This window comes from Mastomys coucha, unplaced genomic scaffold, assembly GCF_008632895.1.
Source record: "Mastomys coucha isolate ucsf_1 unplaced genomic scaffold, UCSF_Mcou_1 pScaffold7, whole genome shotgun sequence".
NCBI classification, from domain to species: Eukaryota; Metazoa; Chordata; class Mammalia; order Rodentia; family Muridae; genus Mastomys; species Mastomys coucha.
Genome location: NW_022196913.1, coordinates 48,649,400 through 48,656,978, shown reverse-complemented (window position 1 = coordinate 48,656,978; position 7,579 = coordinate 48,649,400). Strand labels below are relative to the sequence as shown.

At 40.8% G+C, this 7,579-nt stretch overlaps 1 long non-coding RNA gene across 1 annotated transcript in view; it reads left to right on the top strand.

The window, feature by feature from the left end:
- Window positions 1-108: 108 nt before the first annotated feature.
- LOC116082774 overlaps window positions 109-7,579 on the top strand; it is an 11,089-nt gene continuing 3,618 nt past the window's right edge. The window contains exon 1 of the long non-coding RNA XR_004115424.1: window positions 109-230. This is a non-coding gene — a long non-coding RNA (uncharacterized LOC116082774). The remainder of the gene's footprint in view (window positions 231-7,579) is intronic.

The window sequence follows — 7,579 nt, the reverse complement described above, 5'->3', positions numbered from 1 at the left end:
GAATGGATAGTGTGTTTTCACTGAACAGAGCAAACCTCTTTAATTTGTGCACTGCGGAGTCTGTGAGTAAAGCTAACACCAGGACCTGCTAAGTAAAGCTCCATGTGCGTGATTAATAATGCAGAAGAGGAAGGCTTAAGAGTTATTGTGCTGTGTGGGTTCTGGGAGGAAGTAATTATTGCAAGTCACTGACTATTTTGGCTAACAAGTTACAGAAATGGTCCAAACAGGTTAGTCTGCTGGTCTCTGGGGTCCTCCCTCACCCATGGCAGCTGAACTCTAAAATATTTGATTCCCCATTTGAGCCCCTTTTGTCACCTATGGGGTTGGTGTTCTATAGCTGGGACATATGTGTAACAGGGGCTATTCAAGAAGGCCCTATTGCCATGGCTTTTGTTCAGCTTCAGCTAGAAGTGGAAAATGAAATCCAGTCTATTCCATTGTCCCTCTGCAAGCCAGGCTCTTAATTGGCTTGTTGGTGTCAGTATTTAAAGAGGGGCCCCATGGCAGCTTAGATGAGAAGCATCGTGGGGGCTGAAGGGATTTCACGTCCAGTTTAATCTTGCGTGGGAATTCTTTTCTGTTCTATTGCTGTCTCCGGCTGCTGTTAGTAAGTGGACAGGTAAAGCTGCCTCTGGATTATCAGGTTAAAATCATGTGTTGGTCAGGTGTTTTGATGTATCTGTGAATCATTTCCCCTCAACCTCCTTGACCCCTAACCTACTTCCCATTCTACTTCCTCCAGTTTCTGTCTTGTTAAGTGCCAAGATGTCAGCTTGTTGATTGCATTTATGCTTACCTTCCTGTGAACACCAGACAGAGAAGTGATGGTCTCATCCTTGAGCCATTCGAAGTAACAAGCATTTATTGAGCAACCCAGTGTAACAATGAAGTAGTTCGATGCAGTAAACATTGATCGAGCCTCTGACCATAGTTATCGAAGGTCCGGAGTCATTAACAGCAATCCCTCTGTGACTTTCATGATGAAGAAGTCATAGCCACCCTTGCAGTTAGCACAGTGGATTAACAGTTAGCAGTTAGTAGTTTAGCCAACTGGTGGTGTCCAGAAAGTCTGGTGCAGGTGAATGTCTAATACATGAGACCAGAATGTCCCTCCTGGAAACATGGCCACCCATATGCATCATATCCTGGGTCTCACCCAACCCTGCAAATACTGTGGGGAAGGAAGAGGGGACTAAATCTGCACTGATTATAAGCAGAGGTTTCTTTCTATGTAATTATTACCTAAAAATAATATGGCAGCTATTTACATATTACCTACATCGTGTTAGGTGCTTATCATCATCTACTGATTAAGATCTGCCGCACATACATTGGTTATATGTAAATACTATACTATTGTCAATGCTTCTTTAAAAAACAAAACACAGCTCTCAACTCAGACAGTATAGATAGTTTGCTTTAGAGCCAAATATAAGCGAACACAGCCAGGGAACACGCATACTTAAATACCAACAAGGTAACAGCTCCGTGAGGTTTTCCTTTTTTTTTTTTTTTTTTGTTTCTGTTTTTGTTTTTTTATTTTCGAGACGGGGTTTCTCTGTGTATCCCTGGCTAACCTGGAACTCACTCTGTAGACCAGGCTGGCCTCGAACTCAGAAATCCACCTGCCTCTGCCTCCCAAGTGCTGGGATTAAAGGCGTGCACCACCACCGCCTGGCTTTTTTTTTTTTTATTACATTATAATGAGAAGAGTTACATGATTTCAATTTATCTGAATTTGTTAACATTTAAAAACATATTTTAAGTAAATAGAATTAAATAACATTATTGTTTTTCTTTTGTACCTCAACTTCTCCCAGAGACCCCTCTTCAATACCTACAATATCTTTTTTGTCATATTCTTTAAAATTTATAAAAGATTATAACAATAAAAATGAGTATTATAAAAGTTGTTTGGTATAAAACAACAATCAATTTAACAGTGTTATGTAGATGCTTGTCTACAGCAATACTGAAAATACATGTTTTTCTCAATATAAATTTTAAATATCTCCAAACATATTAACTGTATATTTCAAAACAATACATCGCTACTAATGTTTTCTTAAATGAACATAAATATATAATGTTAAATATAAAATACATATATTTTATATTTAATAGAGCTTAAAATCTTGGCACTTACTGTGGTAACTTGATACAAGAGTTACAAACATCAAGCAAAGCATTGTCTTACTCTTTGTTGTTCTCTTATAAACCCCCTCCCAATTTAATTGTTTACATTTCTTTTGGGTATATAAATACTTTAAAAATATGCAAGCTGTTCTGAAAACCATAGTAGAGTGTAAAAACATGAAATAAACAATCCTACTAATAGAGAGGCTGAGATCGGAGAAGCAAGATCTCAAGACCATTACGTTGTTACACAGCAAGACACTGTCACGAACAAACAAGCTGAAAGTGTATATGGATTGTATAATATTGGACCTATTTCTCCAATTACCAAATTAGAGAGACCATTGGATGACAGTCAATATGTTGGTAATATTAATTTTCATATTAAGATATTAAGAAAAAGTAATTGTTACTTCCTGTTGTTTTTGTTGTAAAAGGTGAAATTAGGTTTGTGTGGATTTGTTGAAAGGTTATTTTCTCAATTCTTCTAGGGTGTAGTTTTGCTCCTTATGTTGATGTTTTCTATTATCCTTTGTAGTACTGGATTTGTGGAAAGATATTGGGTACATTTTGTTTTGTCATGGAATATCTTGTTTTCTCCATTTAAGGTAATTGAGAGTTTTGCTGGGTATAGTAGCCTGGGCTGGCATTTGTGTTCTTGTAGGGTCTGTATGACATCTGCCCAGGATCTAGCTTTCATAGTCTCTGGTGAGAAGTCTGCCGTAATTCTGATAGGCCTGCCTATATTATATGTTACTTGACCTTTTTCCTGAACTGCTTTTAAAATTCTTTCTTTGTTTAGTGCATTTGGTGTTTTGATTATTATGTGACGGGAGGAATATCTTTTCTGATCCAGTCTATTTGGAGTTCTATAGGCTTCCTGTATGTTCATGGGCATCTCTTTCTTTAGGTTAGGGAAGTTTTCTTCTATAATTTTGTTGAAGATATTTACTGGCCCATTTACCTTGGGAGTCTTCACTCACTTCTATACCTATTATCCTTAGGTTTGATCTTCTCATTGTGTCCTGGATTTCCTGGATGTTTTGGGTTAGGAGCTTTTTGCTTTTTGCATTTTCATTGACCGTTGTGTCAATGTTTTCTATGGTGTCTTCTGCCCCTGAGATTCTCTCTTCTATCTCTTGTATTCTGTTGGTGATGCTTTCATCTATGACTCCCGATTTCTTTCCTAGGTTTTCTATCTCCAGGGTTGTCTCTCTTTCTGATTTCTTATTGTTTCTATTTCAATTTTTAGATTTTGAATGGTTTTGCTCATTTCCTTCACCTGTTTGATTGTGTTTTCCTGTAGTTCTTTAAGGAATTTTTGTGTTTCCTCTTGAAGAGCTTCTAGCTGTTTACCTGTGCTCTCCATATTTCTTTGAGGGTGCTATTTCTTTCTTTCTTAAAGTCCCGTATCATCATCATGAGAAGTGATTTTATATCTGAATCTTGCTTTTCCAGTGTGATGGTGTGTCCAGGACTTGCTATGGTGGGAGTATTGGGTTCTGATGATGCCAAGTAACCTTGGTTTGTGTTGCTTATATTCTTACGCTTGCCCTGCATCATCTGGTTATCTCTAGTGCTACCTGCCCTTGCTAAATCTGACTGGAGTCTGTCCTTCCTGTGATCCTGGTTGTGTCAGAACTCCTCAGAGTCAAGCTGTCTCTGTGATCCTGTGATTCTGGGATCCTGTGACCCTGGGCTTGTTAGAGCACCTGGGAGTGGAGCTTCCTCTGGGTGTTTTGAGAATGAGTGCAGAGTTTGTGCCCAATGTCTGCTCAGGGCACTGGCCAGCACAGGCAGACCAGAAGCAACCCGAGCCACGGGGCTGGCAGAGTTCCTGTGTGCCTAGTCCTGCTGGTCCCAGTTACTCCCCGTGTTGGGACAGATGTTGTGTTCTCCTCACCTCTGATCCTGGGTCTCTGTGAAATTTTTCTAGTAACAGAACAAAGTCACAAGTCAACACAGTGTTGAAATGTGTTGGTGGCAACATCAGGTAGAGAGGGTTTCAACAAAAGGAGAAATTGCTGCTACAGGTCTCAGAGGCTACCTGATACTCTTAGCTTTGGGGTTGGTGGAGGCTTTGAGGGTTGTTCATACCTTCAAAAAGGATGTACCCACTAGTCAGAAGGTTGTGTGGACATTACGTGGCTATTGAGAGGGATAACAATAGGCCATGAGAGTTTGGCTCTGGCTCTGTACCATTCTAACTTCTCTACCTTCGCTGAAGTTCTCATCAGTCAGTCAAACCTGTGGAGTGTTTAATGAATGGAGCTTCTTTGGGAGAATGTCGATCAGTGCTATTTAATTGAAGGGGCTTGGGCAGCTTATCATTGTGTCGTTTGTTGTATATTGCAAGCAGTCCTCTTGGTATTTGGATCATTTTGAAGAGCTCTAGACAGAGAGGCTCTAAAAATGAAGATGTTACCCATTTGCAAGGAAAAGACACTCTAAAGGAAATGTGCCTCTGTAGTCTCCATCCCTCTTGGAACCTGGAAAAGAAGGATGGCTATTACTCACCAGCTGGTGGAGTACCAATGTATGTATATCTGTATGGTAAGCTTACTCTTATCATCATCCCTTTCCCAGAGAGCTCCTGGCATCAGGCTTCACGTGCTTCTTTGTTTATATAAGTATTACACGATATTTAAATCAGTTCCACAAGACTTACTTATTTTCCCTGGGTGCCTTTTGATGTATGCACGATACCTGCATGTTATTAAACTTCTATTTATTTTTCTCTTATTGGGCATCTTTTGTTACAGGAGTCTGTCCCATCTCAGGGATAGAAGGTTGAGGAGGCCATTGCTTCTCTGATACCATAGGTATGGGGATCTTGAGTTCTACACTTTATATCCACTCTAGGGACGGAAGGTTGAGGAGGCCATTGTTCCTCTGATACCCTAGGTATGGGGATCATGAGTTCTACACTTTATATCCACTCTAGGCGCCCCTGCCTGCCAGCTGGAAAGCTGCCTTAAAGCTTGGCCCAAGATTTTCCGATCTGACCTGATGAGAAGATGGCTGTGGGGAGCACATCCGTGCTATGGAGTTCTTGTTGGATGCATTACAGAACTAGGAAGACCACTCACTCCAGCTTTATTTAGCTCCTGCATCACTCAGCCTTCCCGACCTCAGCCACCAAGGGCCATCAGCTGTTTACATGTGTGTATGAATTAGTTTAAAATTCACCTGTGCTTAATTAAGTCGTCTTTCTCTAAGATTATACAGTTTACAGTTTAAACTTAATGAATCGTGTGTGTGTGTGTGAGAGAGAGAGAGAGAGAGAGAGACAGAGACAGAGACAGAGACAGAGACAGAAAGACAGAGACTGACAGACAGGGACTTAGAGAGACAGAAACTGAGAGAGACAGAGGGAGAATTATGTATTCCACAGCACGGATATAGATATCAGACAGAGGATAACTGTAGACTTGGTTCTCCCTTCCATTTTTACATGTGTTCCAGGGACTGAGCCCAGGCTTGTGTGTCAAGCCCCTTTGCCAGCAGAGCCATACCACTGGCATGGCAGTAAACATCTCACAGGAAATGGCATACAAGTGAAAGGAGAGCGTTGAAAATGTTTCTGTGAAAGGAACCTCCTTTTAAACTAGTGTTCAGACTGAACTGCTTCATTTCCTCTTCACATTTAGAGCCAATTTGTTGAATTTAATTCCCCTAACATGATTCACATGTATTCATATGTATAGATATGATGCCAGTATCTGAAAACCACATACTACTAAAATAGTGTCATCTTTCTGAAGATCAGCTTATCCATAGGCATTAAGTTCTTTCAATATTATGCCTGCCAGCAGGCTAGAGATGTAGCACTGCCGTGGCAGAGTGTTTGCCTAGTATGTACTAGTACTAAGCCCCAAATTTAGTCCCCAGCACCATGCACAGGCGTGCGTGCATACACACACACACACACACTCCTCTCCTCTCTCTGCCTAGTAACCCACTTTCTAGTCATTTATCAGAAGACAATAAATGGACAAGTAGGAAAATGTGTGATCAGGGTAGACTTGTTTATGCTGGGAGCAGATTAGACATTCTTAATATCTAGTTACAATTCATTAAAGAATGGTATGTGGTGTTGTTGTAATAGAAAAAATATATTGCCTGGAAATAATTCACATAGCATATGGTCAACGGTAGAAATCAAGTCACTAACTACCCTCTGCAGCTGGAGAATCCATACAGTGCATCACTCTGAAATATGCCTCTTTAGCTCCCATGGATAAGCACAACACACATCATAATAAACTGCTGATTAGCTGGTGGCACATACCTCTAATCCCAGAGCCAAGGAGGCAGATCTCTGAGTTTGAGGCCAGCTTGGTCTACAAAGTGAATTCCAGGACAACCAGGGCTATACAGAGAAACCCAGTCTCAAACAAGCAAACAATCAAACAGAAAAAAAGCAAACAAAGCTAACTAACTAAATAATTAATAATTAATAAATAATCTGTTGCCTTTACCTTCTGGGAGTTTTGCCAGTCTAAATTTTTAGGGCTCCTGGTGAAGAGCTCAACACAGGTAGAGAACGAGATTTTTCTCCCTGTATACAAACCCATTATGTATAAGAAAAGACTAAAATATTACACACACACACAAAATCAGCAGCAATTACTCTGGGATTGTGTGATTTTAATTAAGTTTTATTTTATCAATGTATCTCGTGTTTTGAAGTAATCCTGTATTCTTTGTTTACTTTTTTTTAACAATAATGAAAACAGTTCCCCAAAGGAAGTATCAAATTTTGCCCTGCCCCCTTTCTCCCCATCCCTCTGTCTGTCTGTCTCCACCCCATCCTACCCCCACCAACACACACACCCCACCCAATTGACTTGTTTTCTGGCAAGCCTAACCAATATCCCAGGTCAGTGCAAAGTCATTTGCATGGGAAACTATAACGCCCCAGGGCCAGCTCATCAGAGACAGAGGTGGTACTGGTTGGTGTGGTGTACCAATACTCTGCCATAGCACCAGGAGTGACATCTCTTCACCAGGAGAGTGTCAGCAGTATTGTGCTTGATGTCCTGGCTCTCGCTTTGATTTTGTATGACCAAGGAAGAGCTGAGTCCAGCTGGCTGATGTTAACCACTCTCCACCATGGAAAGCCACAGTGTGAGTCCTCCTTCATTAGTGTGGGAAGCCACAGAATTATAGTGGTCTCTCTTCTTGCCTCTTCTTCTCTTTTTTTTCTCTTTTCTTCTCTTTTCTTCTCTTTTCTTCTCTTCTCTTCTCTCCTTTCCTCTCCTCTTTTCTTTCTCCTCTCCTCTTTTCTTTCTTCTCTTCTCTCCCCTCCCCTCTTTTCACTCCCCTTCTTTCTTCTACCTTCCCTTGCCTTCTCTTCCTTTCTCCTCCCCTCCTTTCCCTTTCCTTCTTCCCCTCTCCTTTTTCCTTCTCCTCTCCCCTTCCCTCCCCTCTTCTCCTC